At 50.6% G+C, this 18,409-nt stretch overlaps 1 long non-coding RNA gene across 1 annotated transcript; it reads left to right on the forward strand.

Moving 5' to 3' along the window:
• The first annotated feature begins 155 nt into the window (after nucleotides 1–155).
• LOC113974726 lies at nucleotides 156–17,997 on the forward strand. The gene is made up of 3 exons (XR_003536629.1): nucleotides 156–222; nucleotides 1,946–2,070; nucleotides 17,890–17,997. It is a non-coding gene; the product is annotated as an uncharacterized LOC113974726 (long non-coding RNA).
• Nucleotides 17,998–18,409: the final 412 nt, after the last annotated feature.

Below are 18,409 nucleotides of genomic sequence, written 5' to 3' on the forward strand. Positions count from 1 at the left end.
AATCGCGGCGCGCCGCTTCCCCTGCGCCACCTGCGTACGGCCCGGCGGGGCGGCTGCGCAACCTGCGTAACCCCGTACGGGAATAGCGCGGGCGGCGCGTCGTGAGGGGAAATGGCGGGGCAGAGGTTCCCTCACGGCACCGCCGGGGCGGGGCCGCCGGCGATGGTCCGGACCGGGCCCCCCGGCCCTCAGGCAGCGGGGAGCCGGGGCGAGGAGCCCGCGGTGAGTGCTGCCACGGTGCCAGGGCCCTCAGCAGCGCTGAGCTGAAGCGTGGCTGGGCATCGTACCTGCATCTTCCTCTGTACCTGGTGCCACCTCCCCTGCCCTGGGTTCGTCTTCACGGTGCTCCTTTTCTCAGTTCCTTGTTTCCCAACACGCGCGTGGGTCTGTGCTGAATTTCCACGCTGCCCAAGCAGCGCGGTGCCTGCGGCTGTGGTCCCCAAAGGCTCTCTAATGGCTTGTGTCCAGCAAACCAAACGCTGACTGAAGCTGAGCACCAACCCTAGTGTTATATTCTTTTTTGTAACATCTGGTTTCCTTCTTTTGCGTGCCTTCTCCAGAGTGAGTTGCCCTCCTCAGACCTGCCCCCAGCCCCGAGGCCGTGCTGGGAGCAGGGGCTGTGAGCGCCCTTTGCTGCCTGGTCCATCCAGCACAGAGGTGCTGTAGTGAGGAAAAAGGGAGTTTTCCCTTTTCAATGAAAGGGAGCTTTTCTGGCCTTCTTTAGAAATCCCAGGAACATTCGCTCGGAGACTTACGACAGAATTTGCAAGAGTTTGACAACTCTGTGCCACAGTGCGTTGGCTGAGGCAGCCGATAATTTTCTTATTCAGTTCTGTGTTGTGAGTGATTGTCATCTCCTCAGAGTCTGACAAAGCAAACAGTAAAGGAGATGGGATAGCAGAAAGCTTTTTTTTTTGTTGATTTTTTCCCACTATTTAGGATGCAAGGATTGATGTTCAGCCAGCAGCCGTTATCATGAATTCATGACTGGCCCTCCGGGCTCATTTGGCTGCCCAGCAGGTTCCATTTCTTACTGGTCATTGCCATAAAGGACTTCCTCATTTATTTATTTATTCTGTTCCTCTGAAGTTGCTCCTCAGAGCACCAAGGAGGCAGAGTTGTCAGGACAGGGGGATGATGGGGGCTAGAATTGCTGGGGGAGGAGAGAGTGAGACCTGGTAGTAGATGGTGAACAGTGATCTTGGGCACTGACTGGGTTATAAGCCTAAAGTGTTATAATGTAATAATCTTTAAGAACAGAATGCTGAAAAAAACCTAGAGGCTCTTCTGCTTTCTCTGTTCTTCTTCAAACAGTTCTTTATCCTCAAATAACTTCCTGGTGAAGTGCCTCACGACAGAGTGATCATCTTCTCCTCTCAGACCATGTTCAGCTCTCCAGAGCTGCTCTGTTAATATGTAACCCCCCTTTTCCTTTGCTCAGGTGGTCTCTGGGTTTTGTCAGTAGCTTTTTCATTTGAACAAATTTAATCGTTTCCCCTTCGGTGCTTTTCTGGCTGATGTTTGATCTCTGTGATTAGGAAACCTCGCTGGTTCCACACTCGCACTCCCCGGGGCACAGGCCTGCGAGGCCCTTGCTGTTACAAACAGCCCCCCAGTCCAGGCAGGCAGTGTGAGAACAGAGCAAATACCTGCCCAAAAACCCTGCTGCAATCAGGGCTTCACCTGTGGGACTGTGGGTATTTATAGCCTTGTCACAGAACATCATAATTAGACGTGCCCAGGGGGCAGCCGCGACCCAGAGCGTTGGCACCGCTCGGGGACCCCGTTATTAGTCCTGTGTCAGCAGAGGGTTTGGCAGCACACAATCTGACACAGCAACACTTTGGGGAATTCAGCCATGCTTCCATTTTGGGGTGATTAGTTTGTCACTTGATGCTAATGCAGTTGCTGCCCTGAAGACTAAAGTTGCCTTTTTTTACAACAGGTTCGGTTTCCGCATCAACAAAATTGAAGCTGCTCAGGAGGAGCCGCCTCTATTTGGTTTCCATAAACTGCTGGAGTTCAACCTCCATGAACAGTTCTGCAGTGGACTCGAATGAGGCTGCAAAGGTAATTGAAAGATTCATTTTACAATCTGCCAGCAAAAATAAAAGGTTTCGAAAAAGACAAGTTCCCTCAGAGCACATGTTCAGCTAAAGAGCTAAACAGCCATTTCTTGGTTGACGTTTATTTTTAAGCCAATGGAGATCTAGATTTGCCTCAAACAGCCAAATTAGAGGTGAAAACTGTCAACTGAGAACTGAACTCAAGCTCCTTATTTCCTTCCCTTGAGCCACCTGGTGCCCAACGAATTTTAGTTAGAGGTAACGGAAAGGGACACAGGGCTCTTGGATTCATAGGAGTTGACTCAGGCTGAATAAAAGGTATTAATTAAATACCTGTTTAATTATGGAAATAGCAAGCTGGTTCCTTCCGGGTCGTTTCAAAGATGTGACACCCTGATTCCAAGAGTTTTCACAGGAATACTTTTATTAAAAGCATGGGAAGAGAAAGGGAAGAGTTGTGGGATTTTTAGAATGGAAAGAGTTAAAACTCAATGCCAACAGTTTCTGCTTGTTTCTTTTTCCTGGTTTTATGAAGTCCTTTGTATAGGAAATCTTTTTCTTGATGCTGTTTCATGGTTTGAGCTGCTTGTGACTGGGGGTGGTGGGGGGGACAATGGTTTTAATCAGTCTTCAGTTATTGGAAATGGAACTTGTTCCCTTCAGCGAAAAAAGAAGAAAGGTGGAAAGACTTTTTCTGCTGGAAGCAGACAAAAGCTGTGTTTCCTTGCTTGTTTGAAGATTAGCTATGGAGGGTTGCACACATGGCACCTGCTCTCACAGCCACTGGGAGCTGACAGTCCTCTGTGTGAGCTTTTGACCTCACTGAGTTTGTGACTGCGGGCTTGGTTTGGAGAAACGGGGGTTTGCCAGACCCTCATTAGGCAGGGGGAAAGGGACTGAGGGTGGGCAAGGGGAGGAAACAGCAGGGAGGGGTGAAAGCCAAAGCTTCCAATTCCCAAGGAGCTCTGAAGACCTGTTTTTGTTACTTTGAACTCACAAGCTTGAAGCAATTGTCTTTACTCCTTGTTAAGTTGAATTTATGTATGCAAATGAACTCGTCCCTCTGACCTACTTTGGCCAGTTAAGCCCTAGGCCTGTGCACAATGTGAGATGGGGAGGAGCTTTTCCAAACCATGAATTCCTTTATTGTTGCTGGGACCGGTCATGCGTATCCATAGTGCCTGGCATGGAATCTTTAGCCAGAGCTGATAAACACTGGGCAGCACCCAGGGCAGGATTTGCATGGTCCTGTCCAGCACTCCCATCTTATCAGCCCTTCTGTCTGCCTTTCCCAGGAGTCCTGGAGTCAGTTATTCCAGTTCTGTGTGTCCAGCTCACTCATCTGTGTGTCATCACACCTTCCCTGCTATCAGACTGCTCCCTGAAATCCCTGCCTTTGATGACAGGCCTCATTTAATCCCAGTTGGACACTCTTTACAGAATCATACATCAGTCCCTGTCCATGGAATGGGTGTGTACCTGTCACATTTCATGGGAGCCAACAGGAGAACACACCGGGGTGAGTGGTCACTACTGGTGAGGCTTCACTGGGGGACGAGGAGGAAAAAGAGCAAATAGGCTTTTTGGATGGTTGCAAAAGGCCTGGAAAATTCAGAAAGTTTGTGCTGAGCCATGCAGATGAGCAGAGGAACTCTAATTAAAATACAGACTCTGTGTTGTTCTCAGAAACTGGGCAACATTCCCCATTCGAGCTCTGCCAGCAGATCTCAATCCTGGACTTCAGCACCCACTGCTGCTCTGCTCCACGAGACACCCACTCAGCTTGGCCAGCACAGCTCAGTCTCGGTCTGTAACACCTCGTGCTGTTCCAATTCTGGGCCCTTTTGAGCAGAAAATGCCATCTCTCTACTAAATTGTGCCAAATTGCCTGATTTTGGCCGCAGAACTCATTTTCACTTGTCACCTAACGGGATACCTGGAGACTTCCATCTTGTACTGTCAGCAACAGAGGAAAAAGCATGTGAATGCCCAGCCCCCTGCTAAGCCCCTAATTATATAGTGATGTCTTAATAACAAACACTCTTTCATGTCTTGGCAGTTGCAGACCTCTCCTCGGTAGTGCAGCACTTCAGAAGTGGAATCACACGGGAAAGATGCAAATCCCAGTTTAAAATAATTGGTATCAGCATGGTCTGTTCCCAGAATGAGAGCTGGGAAGAGTCTGGAGCTGTCAGATGCCAGTTGTGTGGATGTTCTGCAGAATCTGAACCATGTTGGACAGATTTGCTTTGCAGAAGTGAGTGTTGATGCACAGGGAATGTCTTTCCCTCTCTCCCTGGTTATGAATCTTCCTTCCTCAGAGGCCTTGCCCCCTCCCAGTTTTTGAGAGCTCAGCGGTGAGGGTTGGAATGGTTTCCATCTTGGCTGAGACACCAGGGCTGGAGCTGGCAACATCCACATCCAAATTGATGTGTTTCTTTCAGTTGGAGCCAAATTGCTGGAATTTGCAGTGCTGGTGGCTCACACCCCGTGGTGATCAGCCTGGCTTCCAGAAAATACACGGGAACTGGAGCGGGCGTGACCCCCCACCTGTGCTGCTGAACACCCCAGCAATTAGAGGTGGTGGCACTGACTGCTGAGCTCCGGAGCAGTCGCCTTGTTTCTGGAGCAAATGGTTCAGATCAATAGAGATGGAACAACTAAAAACCTTGTGGGGAGAAGACAGGTCAGGAAATTATCCTCGGGAAGTGAGAAAACCTTGGTCTGAAGGTGTTGTGATTGCAATTCCATTCTGGCTCCTGTGAGACTACAACTGCAACACTGTCAGGAGCCGAGAGCTGCAGAACAACAGGGCAGCTAAACCCCTGTTTATCTGTCAGGTGTGTCCCTGTCAACAGTCATGTGAGTGATTAGGTGTGTTACAGGTGTGTTGTGCTGCTCAGAAAAATGAATGGGTATATATGAGCAGAGCAATGCTTTCAGTGTTTTCATGTATTCTCAACTTGGCAAGAGAGAAGACGACTGACAGATGCTCAGCCTTATCTTTGGGAAGGAACTCTGAAACCAAAACTCTCAAGTTATTCTTTAGTCCCCTAAATCCATCCAATTTGCATTCCCATTGCTGAGTGTTATGCAGATTGTATCTCTTCATACACACTTTGGATTCTGCATTATAGATGTTATAATTTATATTCACATCATTGCAGCACTAACAGCAGTGCTGGTGTCGTTCTTTGTGAATGTGCCTTGAAATGTTTGGTTTCTGTTGAGCATGACCTCCCTCCCACCATGCCAGAAGGGCAACCCTGATTTCTGTTACCTCTCCAGAAAACTCCTGAAAGCTAGATCTCTGAGAAGCCTTTGATTTACAGCCCTTCAGGCTGTGGTTGAAGCCCTTGCTGTGGCAGAAGGATTTAGGCAGGCCTGGAGAGCCCAGAATAGAGAAGCCGAAGTGTTGGCTGTGCTGTAGGTCTGTCTCCTTGCAGTGCTGGGGGGGGGGCTGCTGAGAGTACTTTGCAGGGGACTGGAGAGCCTCAAGTCAGATTTCTGTGAGCAGGAGGGAGGGAAAAGGCTTTATCTGTGGCTGAGAGCCCCACAGTTTGACCAGCAAAAATACACTCGTGCTCTCAGCATTGTATGGAAACAGCCAGTTTGTGTTTCCCATTCAGTGAGTGTCACATGCCTGTCTGGAACAGCCAGTGTGGGGCTCGGGCACAGGGTCTCTGTGGGGAGCTGGTCTTGTGCTCAGCTGCCACTTTGCCATTGCTGTGGAGGATGGCCCAGGGTGGGGACCCCAGGAGGTGATGGTGACATCAGGTACACGCTGCTCACCCTGGTAGGTCCTGCCTTACTGCAGAGCAGCCCCAGGGCCTCCCCTGCTCCACCCTCCTGAGCCCTGCCTGTTCCTCAGCACCTGCCAGCCAGGTGAGCCCAGGCTGTGCTCCAGCTCCAGGAACTCCAGGCTGTGGCAGTCTGGACTGTTCTGCTCTCCCAGGGGTGGCTGATCTGCTGACAGATAGGACTTGCCTTATGCAATATTGTGAGCTGAGCATATTTTAACATGCTAACTGAACTCTGAATCAGATTTTGCAATGAGTGTGTGTATTGGTCTTCAGAGAGGCAGTTGCTTCAGAATTTCACCTCTGAGACTGCCAAACCTATTTGTGTGTTTCATAGTTCACTCTGTAAAGCACTCACATACATCCCTGTGTTGTGTGTTAACAGGCACAGCTCATAAATAGTGGTGCCTGGCAAAGCTGTCAGCTCTAGATCTGTCCACAGAGGTTTGAGCCACAGAATTTGCTGTGACAAAGTCGTCTCTGGTATTTTCCTTCTGTGTGAGTGACAGGAAGCATAGGACATGGAGTGTTTGGTGTAAAATGAAACCAGGGTTGGAATTGTGGCTGCACATGGAACCAGATTTGTTTGAATTGGTAGAAGAGATCTCTAACCTCTTTCACAAAGAGACAATGATCAGAGAAGTAGAAACATGGCTGAGAAAAGTGATGCACAGTCAGAACACCCAGAAAATATTTTATAAAATAAAGAGGAGGTGAAGAAGCAAGAGACTGTTGAAACTGGTTGTATAGGAAGGGCTTGAAAAAGATTTCAAAGAAAGTATCTTATAATCTGGAAATAAAACTATAAACACAGGAAACCACAGAAACCCAGAACACAACCTGTCCTTTTATAAGTATTATTTGAGGTCTGCTTTTGCTTTAGTGACTGCATAGATATTGCTGAGGCTTTGTGAGTGTGAAATTCCTTTTTCCTTTGTAGTTTTGTGGCACCTGTAAGTCTTGTGAGGATGTGTTGCCTCTAGGCTGGACAATGTGTACGACAAGAAAAGGTCACTAACCAAAAGAGATCAAAGTGAAAACCAGGTGGGTTCCCAGGGAAACTGCTGGGTGACCAACCAGCTCAGGCTCCAGGGACTTCCTTTTGCAGGTCTGCATATGATTTACGCTGTGTCCATTCTGTGAGCTCAGAGCTCGTGCTTCATGAATGCTGCAGGACTGAATGCTTTCCTGCAGTGTCCTCAGGTGCTTTGGGGTGAGGGGGTGGTTGATCTCACTGCCCCAGAGCACAGCACATCTCCTGTAGAAATGGCTGTTGTGCCCGTAGTGCTGATGGACTGTGCTGCTGTGCTCTGCAGGACAAGGCACATGGGCTAAAGGGAAGAGAGAAGGCACTGAAAGCCTCTCCGTGCTGGACATCCTGAGAAAGACTCTTCCTCCTTCATCTTTACCCAAGTATAGAAGAAAGCAAGCTGATGCCTTTCTACCTCTGCTGCTCTCTGGATTTCAGAAATGACTGCAATGACATTTCCCTTCTCAGCAGAGGCCAAGACAGATTGTCAGGTCACTTTATTCCTTCCTGCTTTGCCTCAAGCTGAAACATCACATGTGCAGAAGACCTCAGCAGCAAGTGGCTGCTCCATCTGCTGTTTGGAGGAGGTCATTCATCTCCAAAGGGAACACTTAGACTTTTCAATGACTTGCTCCTGAGGAATCAGCTGCTGACAGAACACTCTCTTTAGCCACACACAGGCTTACAAGGACAGTTTTGGTTGCCCATTGACCTCAAAAAATACACAGCATAAAAAATGAGCAAGGAAGAACAAAAGTTGTTGTTCTGGACCAGCCTCTGTACAAGGAAGAGTTGACTAAACAGGAACCTTTGAGCTCCCCAGGAATGCTGTAGAGGGCTGTGAAGTCCTCTGTGTCTAGAGGGTGAACAGTGAGGGATGGCTGGCTCTCCCCTTCCCAGGTATCTCATTGTTCCAGAGGTGAAACTGGGGGCTGTGGGAATCTACACTGTGATGTGCCTTGTGCCTTGCTCTGGAGAGGAGAGGTGTTACTGAGCTTGGTTTTCACTTCAAGTGGAGTCCTAAGATGCCAAATATGGAGGTGTGTGAGGAAGCCTTCCCAAACAAAGCTCCCTTACAGGAAAGGAGCTGATAACTCTTTGGAGTCTGCTGTGGATTTAGCACTTTAACTGGCAGCCGAAGGTGAGAAAGACAAGTCTGGGCAGCTACACAGGACACTGGGCTGGGAAAGGGCACAGCTGTGCACTAAGCACCTGATGACCAGGCTTTGAGCTTATCCAGATATCTGTGTTACCAGATGAGGAGCAGGAGCCCATGGACAGCTGGGTTTCCAGGGCAGTGCCTGTTCCTGTCTCTGTTGAGACACAGGTGCTGAGATGCTTCTCACTGCTGGGCTCTTGAGCTTTCAGCTGGGCACTCATCCAGCTGTCCATCACTCCTTGGATCTGGTCCATGGGAAGCCAAATGTGATCTGAGGGTTGCCACTGCGGCAGAGATAGCAAAAAGACACCTGGAATTTAATACAAACTGAGGTAAATTCGGGCTGAAAATAGAACTGGGCTATGCCCTGAGTGCCGGGCTGTGAGTCTGTGGTGGGGCTCCTGCCTGCGGTCATGGCCCTGTGGATCAGCTCAAAACACGAGGCAGAAACAGCTGTTTGGGTGTAACTGTAGAAAAATCGACGTGGGGCAGCTCAGAACATCAGGTGAACTGAAAGCCAGGGCAGGGATTTTCTTTTCCCCCCACGATTTCATCACGTGAGTAACAACGGAGCGAGCTCTTCCACTCTTTGTGGTACAACTGACAGATAGTGCAGGGGAGGCGAGACTGGCTCTGTTTGCAGCTGTGAAACCATGAAGGGATATGTTCTTTGTGAATTAATTAATGTGGAGAAAAGGCAGTTTAACTATTTGACAAAAGATTCATTACCACCCACTTCCCAGCTGGTGCTGTAGTGCAGCTTAGCCATGGACTGTCAGATTTCCATCAGCCTTCAGTGTTCCCACTGAAATAGCAGTTCTTGCCTGGCAGGACAGAGAGTAACAGTTGTGAGCCCTGTGCTGCTCCTGGGTAACAGGCAAGGGAGGTAGGACAAGGTTCTGCCCTGCTCCAGACAGGGCTGGTTGGTGCTGCATGTCCCGTTCAACAGCTGCCAGAAACGGGAGCTAAACCTGAATCCCTCTGAGCAGGGGTTGAGGTTCATTTCCTGGGCTGGCAGAAGCTTTCAGGAATGTTTCCCTTGGCCTTTTTGTGAAATGAGGGGAGTGTTGCCATCCTTCACCCCAGGGGAAGGGTTTCCCGTGCAGGTTATTCAGTGTCTCAGCAGCACAGCAAGCAGGGAGGGGCAGCAGTTGGTGCAGTACCAGTGACATTCTCAGGCAGGTGCAGACACATCTTCAAGACAGAAGCTGAGGCAAATCATAATCACAAAGTCATTAGTCTGCTAACAAGAGCTGGGGGAATAAACCTAAAATGAAATCCTACTTTGCTGTAACAGCCCGTGGCAGATACCTGCTGGGTTCCTGGGGTCAGGACTTGACCCAGGAAAGGCATGTGCTGCCAGTTCAGAGACCATTAGGATGTGTAAACTCCAGATTCCTTCCAAACCTTTCATGTATTTTCAAGCCTTCATCTAGCCCTTCCAAAGGGAACACTGTTAGGGAGACATTTACATCCATGTGATGCAGCCCCAGCAGGTCTCAGTGATAGGAACTGAGAGGTGACTGTGTCATCTGTTGCCAGTAAATGGAGTGGCAGCGGAGCTTTCCTGTGCATGTCGCTGCTATCAACAGAGCAAAGATGCCTCTAAATAGCACAGGAATGTTTAGCAGTTTTGGTCTCATGTGAAAAGTTCAAGCTGTATTTCAAGGACGGAAGGTATTCTAAGAAGGAGGAGATCAAATCCCCAAGGAGCAGTTTAAAATGCCACTGTCAGTGCCCCCAAAATGCCTTTGGCGTATTTTGCTGAAATGACAGTGCTGCAGGTTGTGTCTGTGTGATGAGAAAAGGACACGAGGGTACAGAGCTGGGACCCTGAGCAACCTCGCAGATCGTAAATACCACAAGGCAGCAGGGAAATGAGATCTTTATTCTGAGTAAAGGAAAACACGGAGAAAGAGGGCATCAACCAAACTTTGGGTGCAGTTAGCAGGGATCTGAGAACAAACTGTGCAAGACAGAGCTGTGAATATTTGCTACTCTGTCAAGACTGAGGGGCACCAGGGAAGTCCCACTTTGTGCCTGAAGACACTTAACAAATAAGCTCCTGCAGCCCACTGGAAAGACTGACCTGGGAGCTGCGTGGCAGGAGACTCAGATAAGGTGTTTTTGAGAAGGGGAAGGAGTCAGAAGGACAAAGCAAGGAGAAGGACCTGTGTATCTCAGACAAGGCTGACCTAGTGAATCTAGATCTGGTCATCTCTTTGGCTGCCTAAAGCAGAAAATGCTTTTTAAAGATTCCTTTTGTGTGTTCTGTGCATTCTGATTTTCATCTGCAATGTCACCCTGGAAGTACAAACTGTAAACTCCAGTCCCTGCAAAGCTGGGGCTCTGCAGTTGTCCTCACGTTACTGGGATTCACTTTTTTGCTGGAATAACAGTTGGTCTGAGCTCGGGAGGGAGCTGTGGGCAGTGCAGAGGGAGAGGTGGCTTTGGAGCCTGCCCAGATCAGTGGGTGAGTGAGGGGTGTGCACTGGTGCTGGTTCAGCAAGGACAGCTCTGTCAGGACACTGTCACTGTCACCCTCCTGAGGTTAATGCCGTGTCAAGCACTGGGACCACCACTGTCACAAACACATCTGCAGGGGACAGAGCAAATAGAGGGGAGTCCTTGGGGCTGCCGGAGGGGGACAGGGCAGCCTGGTGCAATGTTTGATGTCGGGGAGGGTGTATGTCCAGTGATAGACTCGGGGGCACGTGGAACTTGCCCGTGGCTCTTTTGGACTCGATGTGTTCCTCAGCCTAGAGCACCAAGAGGGGAACTTTCTCGTTTTTTGGTGTCTGCATGCCCTGAAGCTGATGCTGTCAATGTTACCATAGCCAGCAGTGGTGGAAGGACCCAGGCAAAGCAGAAAAGTCCTAAGGAAAGCCAAATCTTCTATCACTGGCACAAAAGACCACCTGGAACTACCATCAGCAGATCCTAACAGTGTTACACTGCTTTTTGAGGATAAATCATGCACTTGGAAGCCTGCAGAATCCATTGAGCAGGTAAATGCTCACTCAGAGTTCACTGAAAACACAAGTACATACGCTCACTGCAGGTGTAGGATGAATGACACTTGGAGGACAGGGATATACATGGTCATCTGGGATGTGCTCAGCAACAGGCAGGAGAAACACAGAGCTGCCAGCTTGTCATGGAGCACAGAGCAGACTCTCAGCTCCGTTACAACCTCGTGTAAGCAGCCTCCTGTCAGCACAGCACTGGCTTGCACCCACCCACCTCTCACCTCCCACACGGCACGCACAGGAGTTTTCACGACGGCAGCAAAAGAAGGAACAACCATCCCAAGCCTGGGGGAAATCCCATCAGTGCCAAACAGACTGAGGTCAGGTGGTGTGTGAATCAAGGCTGGTGTTGCAGGGGATGTCTTGGCCAGGCAGATCTGTGAGGACATGCAACATGTGATGTTTAATTTTGCTGTCTGGGATGGATGTGGCAGGAAGGAATATTGCAAAAAGCCATTTCTCAGCAGCAGGTGCTGGTGCACGAGCCAGGGTAGGACCCAAGGGCACATCTGGCCAGATGCTGCGAGTGCCCATGCTGGGGAGGGCAGGGCTGGGACATGGCACAGTGCTGCTGCTTCTGGCTCACAGGGAGCCCTGGACTGAGTGAAATGTTCTGGTCAATTGAAATCCCATTTGATTTCATTTGTCATTTCGTTTGCTGACTTTATTCCAGCAACAATCATGTGGTGCTGAATGTTCTGTGGCTGTAGCTGGCTCTGATGCTGGTCCCTTTCACTGAGGAAGAGCAGGAGTGTTTCCAGTTTTCAAGTGTTTTTCTGGCAGCCAGGAAACCTGTGCTTCCCGGAAGTGGTGTTCCCTGGAGGAAGGCTGACTCTTCCAGCACATTGCTCTCCTGGCAGTGTGGAATCACTGAGCCAGGCCTGGCATCTCAGGCCGTGTTTAATGTCCAGCCTCCTCTCTGGGTCTAATGAAGGGGCCAGAGCCCTTTCTGGATCTCCTGGGGATGGGACACCTCATTTTCACCCACTTGGAATATAAAATGACAACTGTGGATGAACTTTATTTATTCTGTCTGTGCGATGCATCTGTATTCATGAAGCTCCTTGGCTCCCAGCACTGGGAGCAGTAACGTGCCCTTTAAAATGATAATAATCCCAAGCAAACCAGGCAAACTCCCTACAGAGACAAAATTTATCATTGTTTTGCTTTTGGCTTTGCAAACGTCTCGTGTTTCTCCTCCTAAAGTGTATCCAGCTACGCCGACGGGTGCAGGGCTGAGGTCCCAGGGCAGGCAGGTCTGTGGTGTGGGCATGAAGGTGCCTGGAGCCCAGTGCTGGGACAGTGGGAGACAGGAGCAGCTGCTGAGAGGCTCTATAAATCCCCCCAGTGGTGGTACAAGAGCAGACCGGTGAGTTTTTGGCTGCTCAGGACACCTCGAGGTGCAGCCACACCTTGGGTGGTGAGCAGAGACCAGCGTGCAAGAGGAGGAGAATTGCTTTATTCCTCACTCCTCTGGCAGATACCCAACTCAGGCCCCCAGCAAAGCCTCCGTGAACCTCCTCACCTTTATCTGAAGTGCCCAGCGCTGCTGGAAAGCGGTAGGGAGGCACAGACACTGTCTCTGCTCGCCAAAATCCCTCCAAGGTGCGTGGGAGTCGGTGCTGTTTTGGGCGCTGCCGGGGTTAGTTCTCTGCGGGCGATGCCGGGCCGACCTGTCCGGAGGCCGGGCCGCCCTCGGGATGCGGCGGGGTGCCCGTGCCGGGGGTGTCTGTGCCGAGGGTGCCCGTGTGCGGGATGCTCCGGTGCCGGGGGTGCCCCGGAGCCGCGGGAGAGGGCGCTGCGGGCCCGCGCTGCCGCAGCGCTGCCGGGCTGGTCTCACAGCGACAGCCAGGGAACCTCCGAGCGCAGGGATCCCCCTCCGAGGGGAGACGGGGATGGAAACTTCATCCCAAACAGGCCGAAGAGGGGAGGGACAGATCGTCACCGTTCGCCTCTGAGAAATAAGGAGCCTGCGAATTACGTTATATTTAGTGCGGGGGTCTCTTTACCTAGAAGGTTGTTTTAGGGGATTAATGTGCTTTCAAGTTCAAGTGCTGCTCACCAGAAAGGATGGTTGGTTTTGATTCATAACATCAAATATCTTTCCCCCCTTCTTGTTCTGTTTTGGTTGTGCCCGCAAAATATTCAATCCTGAAGGCTGTCACTGGAAAGAGATGTTAGAAATGGTCCAGGTCTACATCAGAAAAGGTGTATCATGTCACAGGCATTCGTTCTCTTCCCATTTCCATGGAAACGTGCTAGCACGGACTTCGGCGGTGTCAGGCAGAGCAGCCTGGCCCCTCCAGCCTGGCAGGATCGAGTGGATTGTCTCCAAGAGCAGCTGCTGGCAACAGCTCACGGAAATGTGCCGTGGTTTCATAAGCTTTGGAAAGACCAGGTAGTCTGGTCCTTTAGAGTAACAGCACTTGATACATCGCATCAGAAACAACAGCTGGGACGAACATTTGACTTCCAACTTCTCCCTTCCCACCCTACCCTTCGTCTCGCCGTGCCCCGTCCGGTCCCGCAGGGAACACCGCACGCCACGGGCTGCAGTTTTTAATTTCCTGGGGGGCGGCAGGGGTGGAGAGCACATCTTGTGGCGGTTGACAGGCTTTTTGTTCTGCGCCAGTCCTTTTATTAACCCCCTGCTAGATCATTCCCTGTCTGTGCTGAGCTGCCCCCGCTGCGTTCGTGATGAGAGTGTTTGTAGCAGCAGGGCTGCCGTGGGAGATTAGGGGATCCCGCGGCCCGAGCGGGGCCGGGCGCTGTGAGCCCGCGGGGCTGCCGCAGCCTCGCCTCCATCTGCCCCTGCCGCCGGCACAGACACCTCTTATTAACCCCGGGGCGACAGCAGTGGCCCGGCTGATCCCCCGCCGCCATCCCGCACCTCCCGTGTCCCACCTGGCGAGGGAGTGGTGGGCAGGCTGCCGGCGGTCCAGCCTGTTGCGGATGGATAGGGATGGGAAGAAGGTGAAGGTGATAGGGAAGAAGAAGGTGATGCAAGAGCATAGTCTGCCACCCCTCCGCACTCTGCCATCCCTCAGCTTCACCCAGCCCTTTTTACCCATTGTACATCTTAAGCAAAAGCAAGTGTTTCCACTCAATAATCTTGTCCAGTTCTCCTTCTGTATTTAGGGCCTCAGCTCTGTAAAACATTTATCCCAGACCTGGGACTGCAGAATTTATGGGAGCAATTGAGATCTTTCTGGGCAGTTGTTTCCTTTTCCTTTTGGATCAGACTGCTGGTGGCAGTTGATTATTCAGACAAATTAATTTGGGATGTACACACAAGTTCTAATTAGCTGCAATTATTCACTTATTTTTCCCCTGCTTCCCTCCTACATCGCCAGAAATGAAGAAAATATCACCCTAACACAGTGTGCCCTGCAACAATTATCCCCCAGGCCAGTCCTGAACCTCTCAATCTACGATCAATACCTTCATCTGTCAGCCACGATTAATTAAACGCAATCCCACTTTCAGGGCTTTGATTCATATCACCCCAGAACAGCTTACTGGGTATTATAATCCAGACGTGATTCTAATGCTGTCCTCAAGTGCAGGGGAGGGGCTGCCTGAGACAGCCCCCAAAGTCATTAAAAGCCAAGCAATAGAGGGGCTCTTGTGAGGTCAGTGATGAGTAGGTGGGACTGTGTTCTCCTCTAGGGCCCAGCTGCTTCCCAGGGGAATAATGCTGCTGGAATCAGACTGGGGCAAGGCTGCTGCTCTGGGTGAGGAAGGGAAGCTGGGTTAGGCCCAGCATGATGGTTTTGTGCTCTGTGCCATCTGTGTGGGTGTGTTATGTCCTGCAAAGGCTTCTTTTATTGGCCTGTAGTTGCAATTTTGGAATTTGATACGGTTCTGAACAGTAATTCGATATCCAAAGGCTGTTCTGAGCTTCCTGATGCTGGTCTGTGATGGTCCAAGTCAGAGCTCCAGAGATGTATAACAAAGCTCTTAAAAAACAATAAAATTGTTTTACTTGAGATTCTTCTGATGCTTTTAATAACCCTCTACTCTCACATGGAGTGGTAAAAGCAAAGAGGGACGTAGGGCCAAGCCACACATTGGCAAAGCAGGGGCTGGATCTGAGATTCATGGCTCCCTCTCCTCTCCGCTCTCTCACTCAGACAGGAAAGCAGGTCAGATCTAAAAGGGGTGTTTTGAATCTGTTCCAGGTCTTAAACCTGGGAGCCCGTTCCCTTTTTGCTGATGCAGGCTGTGTGTCTCAGCCAGCATCCTCTCCCAGGATTGCTGCCTTCACATTCCTTTTTAACTCTGATTCACAGTCAGGAGTCTCCTTCCCGGATGCCTGTTCCTTGCACCTTCACCCTCAGCACTTCAAAAGCCTCAGATCCAGCCTCCAGGAGTCTGAGGGCAGCTGCTGTTATCCACGGAGGGCAGGCAGCTCAGCAAATCTTCAGTGATAAGGGAGAATGATTTCCAACTTCAAGCCACCTGGAATAAAGTGGAGCTGATGATGTTGCAGGGAGTCGTGACCTCAGGTCTGGGAACAGCAAATCTGGCTATGTTTGAGCTCTCCAGCAGCCCTCAGTGTCCAGTTTCATCAGTGCAACTGTCTGGGGGTTTCCAGGGCATCTTCCAAGTGATAGATGTGTTTTGTTTTCTGCCCTTGCAGGACAAATGGCTTCAGAGCCATAATCAAAGGGGAATGGGCAAATGCCGGAGGTCAGCTCGGGATTTGTGCTGGATCTGCTGGAGGAGAGCCCAGTGTTTGCACAGCACAGGGAGGAGACTGTTCCCAGGGCTGGAAATGTTACTCTTGGCCTTCCCAGCAAAATTTACACCTTGATTGTACATAAGGGAGGGAGGGAGGGATGGAAAACCTTCCACTCTGCCATGTCCAGGTCCAGCAGGGCTGGAGCCCAGAACTGCGTGAGGGAGCTGCAGAGCTCACCACAGCCTTCACGTGGGAGTTCATTCCAGTTCAGCGAGGCAAGGGATAATTCCATGCCTGCTGTCCACACAGGGTTCTACTGTTTGAGTTGTCCCAGTGTGCCTGTTGCATCCAGGAATGATTAAAGCTGGAACATTTGCCTGGCAAATTTTGTGAGTTCAATACGAGGTTCAGTTAGGGAAGAGAAATGAGAACGCGCAGCGTGCTTGGCGCTGCGTCTGCCCCTCTGACAGACCTCACTGAGAATTCACAGTGGCTTTACAGGGAGGAAAAACTGCGATGTGAAACTTGAAAAATAAATAATTAGTTGGATTTTGCTGCCTGGTTGTTTCTACAGCCTTGTTCTCGCCTTTTGCTGGGGATCAGAATGATACCCAGGCTGTTGCTTTATCTGCACTTTAAGCTTCAGCTTGTAAAGAGCAAAATCTCTGTGATCAGAATGATTTTAGGTGTATGCAAGCCAAAAAAATGCCAATTTCTCTGCTACCCACCTAAGAAAACGGAGTGGTGGGTTTGTAATAGAACAATAAACCACAGTGCCTTTGTGGGTGCAAACTGTTAGCCTGGGGTTCCCTGCAAGACAGAGGAACAAAGGCCACTTTGCTTTCATCAGCCACTTGAGCAGCACAGACCCCCCCGCCGCCCTCCCGGGGTGAAAGACTCTGCTGGTGAGTCTTTATTGCCAGGAGAAAATGAAAATTATACACAAAATACAGACGAGAAAATTCGCATCTCTGCATTTGAGTGCTGTGCTGGCTATGACATCACTGGGAGCCAATCAGCAAGCTCCCTTTGTGTCTGGCTTTCTAATAAAAGCCACTTCATCAGAGTAATTTGCAATAATAATTTATTCACCTTCTAGGAACGGCACCACCTGACTCCCTGAGCAGCCGGGGAGAGCGAGCGCGCCAAGGTCTGGAGCCCCAGGTGTGGCTGTGCCCTGGTCGAGTGCAGCTCCAGCTCTGACGTGATCGGAGTTGCCTTCAAGTTGCAGAGAGTGGAAGTGACCACTTGTGTTCATTAATTACCCCATGGCTGAGCACACTCAAAGGTGCTCAGTGCTGCAGGCACCCAGAGCACAGGATGGTCCCCGGCAGGAAAACAGGCTCTGGTAGAAAGTGTGGCTCTGGGGCCACATGATGGGGCTTTGCCAGCCTGGGCAGGGTGGGAGTGCTCCCCTTGCTCCACAGGGTGTACAGGGACAAAGGGCTGCTTTGCATGGACACTGGGAACAATTTGGCCTCTTGAATTTGAGGTTTGCCTGAGTGAGGTGCAGGGCAGCCTATGCTGGAGGCACAGAGAGAAACCAAGGCACCACAGCAGTGTGTGCAGTTCAGTTCCCTGGTGCTGCACAGGGACAATCTGAACACATGGGAATGTCATGGGAATGGCCTCCAGCAGTTGTGTCCCTCAGTGCAGCTCCGAGGAGCCTTCTTCGCTGGCTGGGATAGCTCACAGCTCCTCTGTGGTGTCAGACATGGCCTCCATAGCTCTACAAATGAGCACAGGCCCCACTAAAAAGAGCAGCAGTTTGTGGGATCTCTCTCTGATTCCCAGGGAAACGTTTCTTTAAGCGAGGTCCCGCAGCACTCCGGGGCTGAGCCAGCCTGTTGTGCAGGAGACGTGGGCACTGCTTGTCCCACATGTCTCTAGTAGGAGCTTCACTGTGCCAGTGTGTTGTGTGGGAGGCTCTTCCAGGGCTGTGTGTAACTGCTTGTGAAGAGCACATAGGGTGTATATTTTGGTGGTGTGAATTCCCCTAATCAGGCTCTGCACACACAGTGCTGGATTTGGAAGCAGTGCACGGACGCACTAAACAGAGACCATGGAGAAAACCAAAATACGAGAGCACTGTCAGCCTGAATGGTTTGTTTTATTTCACAGCGAGAGAAAGCAGCAGAGCTGGGAACAGCAGACAGGTGTCCTGAGTCATCTCCAGGCAGACACACCAGTACAACAGCAGCACGCAGGAGATGGAGATCTCAGTTGAAGATGCAGTTGTTTGGTGGCAGAGTGAGGGGGTGTTCTCACAGCACCCCTCCTCTCTGGCTGAGCTGTCAGTGTTGTGTCTACACAGCCTTTGGAGATTTTGAAATTAAAAAAAACACCCAAATCCAAGTAATTCAACCAGTGGAGTTAATATGCTCTGTAACTCCTGCTGTGAGGAGGAGGCTTGTATCAGGGGTTTCTCTGGAAGTTATCCTCATCCTGTGTACCTGATCCATTGGTCCTGGGGAGCATGTGGTGATGAATAACCCACCTCTCAGCTGTTCCCTGGGGAAGTGTTTAGCCAGCAGTCCTTGCTGTGCTTATGGGGTCTGTTATGATTCACCTTGGAGGAGCTGCTTGAGGAGGTACAGCCTCGTCAGCTTCTTGGGAGGCTCCCAAGGACCATTCCCTGTTC

The sequence above is a fragment of the Neopelma chrysocephalum genome, unplaced genomic scaffold, assembly GCF_003984885.1.
Source record: "Neopelma chrysocephalum unplaced genomic scaffold, ASM398488v2 Primary Assembly neopelma1_124, whole genome shotgun sequence".
In the NCBI taxonomy this organism is placed as follows: domain Eukaryota; kingdom Metazoa; phylum Chordata; class Aves; order Passeriformes; family Pipridae; genus Neopelma; species Neopelma chrysocephalum.